Genomic DNA, 4,829 nt, shown 5'->3' with positions numbered 1-4,829 from the left:
CAAAGACAACACGTCCCACCACACTATCAAACAAGCCAACTTCACTTTGGTCGGATATTGTGGCTACTTCGAAAGCGAAACTTGCCTCAATAGTCCTATGCTTGCTTTTTATAATTTTATGATATTTTATTTTCTCAAGTTAAATTAGTAGCATAAACTACTAAACTCTAAGGTGACGTTTAGTAACATTTTCATGCTTCTATTTACATTTTTGAAAATGAAAATGCGTTCGATGAGACATTTCTGCATACGTGGAACATGAAAAATGAAAATATATTCAACTGCTACAAAAAAACTGAAAACATCAATTTGACGTTTTCATTTTTTCATTTTCCTAGTTTACAAAAGGGAAAATGCCCATTTAGTCAAAAACAATAAAAGTAATCTTATTCCAATGAAAAAAAAATTTAGGAAGCCCATTCCAATGATTTTAATGAAAATGATTGTTTCACCTTTAACCTAACTAAATCCCAACTACTACCACTCTCATTTCAACAAAAAATAGGACTTGCGAGAAGGGATACCTAACTTTTAACAAAACGGGAGAGATGGCTCTGCGCCTCCCTCTCTATCACCCAACTCTCCAATTCTCTCCTAAACCCTAACGGGGTCACCCAACTATGGCGTTCGACGCCGACACCAAGGCGCTTATCGTCAATTCTAAGGCGCTTGTCGCCAATTCTAAGGCGTTCGTCATCAATTCCAAGGCACTTGTCGCCGGTAACAGGGCTTTTTACGCTGATTCTATGCCACTCAAAGCCGATGCCAAGCCGAGTCACCTCGGGCTCTATCCATCCTCTTGCTCATTGGAGGATGATGCCAGCAAAATTCAAATGAATAGGACAAAGGGGAGTGTTTGAATTCCCAAAATCCTAGTGGAGTCGAGAGAAGATTTCTTCTTATGCTCCAATGTTATTTGCAGCTAGCATGATGCTTGATAGCAGCATGGAAATCGTGAACTATGGCGGGGATATGCTTGTCATTTATGGCGATGATGAGGTTGTGAACTATGGCGGCGCTGGTGGGATAATGGTGCCTTTGCCGGAACAGATGGCTGCTGGAAAGAGGCAACACCAAGATCCTAGGGTTTGGGTGTGGGCTTGGGTCATTGGGTCTTGCCCTAACACTCTTCAAAGCCTTAATCCAAAGGGTAAAGACAAAATTGAGTAAGTGTTAGTGCACGGATAGCTTGGCAGACTGTGCGAGCTAGATGCAACAAGATGATCTAATGGAACTTAGAGTGCCGCAATTGAACGCATTGACTCTAGTTTTATGTTTCTCTAGTATCTTGTATGTAACTAGTTTTATCCTCTCGTAAGCTTACAATAAGTGAGCTAAATGTCTAATATAATGACACTATTGTGATCATTGTAACCTTATTATTCTTGCTTTGGATATATGAATGATTTATTACTTTTAAATTTAAAAAAATTTCAACGAAAAATAACTTTCAAAAATTTTAAAATTACGATCTTTTTTTTTTTAAATAATTTTTAAAAATCGTTTTCAAAACCGTTAACAAGTCCTAGATTCAATTCGTATTTTCCAAATATAAAACAATAGGTATATGGTGTATGGTGCAGTGTGCACGTCACTGATTCTCTAGTGCTATCGTCTTAGTTTCCCGCGTGGACCATAATCGTCTATCCACATGGCATTAGCATCCCACATGGGATGTCCATGTCATCATCACCATCAATACGTGTTGCCCTACGTCTACGTGGCAGAATATAATCATGTTCGTTGCAGTCAAAGCTGTTGACCACACAGATTGAAGAAAAGAGAATTTGTGAAATGATGGTTTTGTTCGTCTAGAGAGAAACTTCCAAAACCAATTTCGATTCCTTTTCGTTAAATCTGTTTTCTCAAAAAAGGTTTATGTGTGTTATCCTTTTCTATGTGATTTTCTTTGTTCTCATACAAACAAGAGGGTTGGAGGACCTAGTGATTAAAACCTCCAACGTAACCAATCAACAAAGTTGTAACGTTGATGTTCTTATTTTCTAATATCAATCATAATAATTGAGAATTTGTTGTTTTAAACTTGTAAGTATGAAAAAAAAACACACTTGTAATCATGAACAAAACCTAGTTCCTTGGTGTGTGTGTGTGTTTTTTTTTTAATCAATACAATATCCAATCAGGCGAAAAAATATACTTATTACACGTAAGATAGATTGTTACATAACTTACCGCTGCCATTTAAGGGCATAGACAAACAAGGAGTTAGTGGTAGTACCCACAGTGGTACATATACAATAGACCTATCGCTAGCTAAATTTACATTACAAGGAGTTAGTGGTAGTACCCATAGTGATACATATACAATAGACCTATCGCTAGAGAAACTTACACTACTTTAGAAAATAGACTCACACGCCACAAGACGTATGAGGCACGACAAATGCTTAAAATCTTAATACACAGAAATGTATCTAGAATTATATAAATATACTAAGAAACATAAAAATTGAAAAATAACCCTAGGCTGAAAAGGAATTAACCGTAGGCCTAATAGCAGTTAACCTAGCTCAACTTCCATCATTGTTGTAGACAAGGTGAATGCACCAGCCGCCATGGCCACACACATACCGTGCTCATGCCGGCGTGCCTCGCTGCCGACCATACACCATCAAGAAGACAAAACACCCACCGTTGCCACAACCTCAAGACCACAACACCGCTGCCAATTTGAGACTGATGCCCACTACCACCAACACCCTCACCATCATCGCCAACTGGACAAGAAATGACGGAGACATCGTTCCACCATCGACACCCAAACACAATGACCATGAGTGCCTTGTCTTCAAACACAATCCGAAAAAACCACGTCGATTAAAATCTGTCTTACGCTTTTAGGCCAAAAACTCTTTAGATAAAAGGTTTTATAACTCCCGTCCGATGATAATCTTATCGGCGCAAAACCAGCCAAGAGCCATCACCGGACGGGGGTGATTTGGATGAAGGTTGGGGTTCGCTGGTGTGTGTTTTTGTTGTTGCGAACTTGCGGTAATATAATCAAGTCTGCCTAGTTCTAATTTCACTAATAATAAAAGCCCGTCGTTTTGGTATAATGAAGCTTGATAGGCAGGAGAACTGCTGCGACGAGCTATAAAAATCATATACATACAAGTTGAATTCATATTGGCTATGACAACCTTAACTTCCAAAATATGAGGTAGATTTTATAACTAGCAGTCTATTATTTTTAGTATCCCTTGTTAATTAGGATCAAATGTTTTGAAAAATCAAGAAAGTATCCATTTGTAAAAGAGCGTTTCTAAGATGTCGACTTAGGGTTGAGGTGATGAGTTCAGAGGGCGGCGTCAGAGGCCTAGCTAGGACCTTTGTCGGACCTTGTAGCTAGAGGCTCTCGACGGTCGTGGTTATTGTAAGGAGGCAATCGCGGGTTGGTACTTCGAGATCGTTGGCGGCGTTTGGAGAAAGGACATTGTCGATTGTGGAACGTGTAGCGGCAAGGACAACGGCAATGATGAGTCTGATCCGCGCATGGACGTCGGCATGGACGACATGCCGACGGTGGTTACCGGCCTAGGGGTGGCCAGAAGAGTTTCTTTTGGCATAGTATGTATACAATCTATATTGTGAGGGTGGATCAATTTGGAGTTTAGGGAATGTCCACATAGCACATGACATAACCGGACACCCCATATGGAAAAGATCCCATCACTTTGCAAACTCCAAGTTGAAGATTTGTTGCCTGCAAACAATTAACTAGTTAATTAAAAGAAGATCCCATTCCATCACGTATCGGATTCAACTAAACCTTTTGAATTAGCAGTCCATGCATTGAACTTAATCTATGATTGTGATCGATAAACATGCATGAAACGAATGACACAAGCAACAAAATCGGGGTTGAGTGATACTTGCGCTGTTGCGCATGCCATGATCGGATCCTCACGTTTGAGATGGTTAATTTGTTGCTTAATTTAATTAAACATTTTACAAAAATCAAAGTAAATGGGATCCAAAAACACTTTAAGCCATCAAGTTAGTGAAAATGCATAGATTGCATTATGTATTAGGGAGTAGGGATGATGATGCGTGGCCATTCAATTGTTTTGTTATGTGATTTTTACTTTTCTCCTTTGAATTAGAAATAAACCTCCAAATTCTCTTATAATATAGTGTCTCACTTTTGTAAATTTATATCATCTCGTGGCCATCAGAACTAAAATAGCTATAGCTGTTCTATGAGAGACTCTAAGCTAGAAAGCCTAGAATTGAAGAAAGACTCTAATTTAGTAGAATGCTAAGCATCTTCTCAAAACATAAGAACAGATGATTTTAAAAAATGAAGCTATAGGCTACACACATGTACATGCTAGATACTACACTGTATCAGACTAATTATTAGTAGCACTACTAAGGGCTTGATTGAATTTAATTTTAAGTTACCTAAGCCAAAAGTGTGAGGCTTCGGTCTGTGGCTCTACTAAACAAATGAATTCAATGCCACAAGCAATAATAATAATAATAATAATTAGATGAGGAGACTGAGGATGCAATTGAAAGGGGTACTATAATAATAGAGATGAGCAGTTGGTAGTGGCATGAATAGTTAGTTAAAACTGATTGTAATTGGTTGGTATGGCTAGCTACCTAAGGCACATGGGTGACAGAATTAATTAAGAAGGGCATCCATTCCATCTAAGTGAAAATTAAGTTTTAGAGAGCAACTAATTAAGAGGAAGACTTGAAATTCTATAGCCCTTAAACTCAAAAATTATTAATAGCATGCATGATCAAACAATTAGGCTTTGCTGTTGGGATCATATATATATATATATATATATATATAT

The sequence above is a fragment of the Fragaria vesca genome, linkage group LG5, assembly GCF_000184155.1.
Source record: "Fragaria vesca subsp. vesca linkage group LG5, FraVesHawaii_1.0, whole genome shotgun sequence".
Classification (NCBI taxonomy): Eukaryota; Viridiplantae; Streptophyta; class Magnoliopsida; order Rosales; family Rosaceae; genus Fragaria; species Fragaria vesca.
This window is presented reverse-complemented; position numbering follows the sequence as displayed.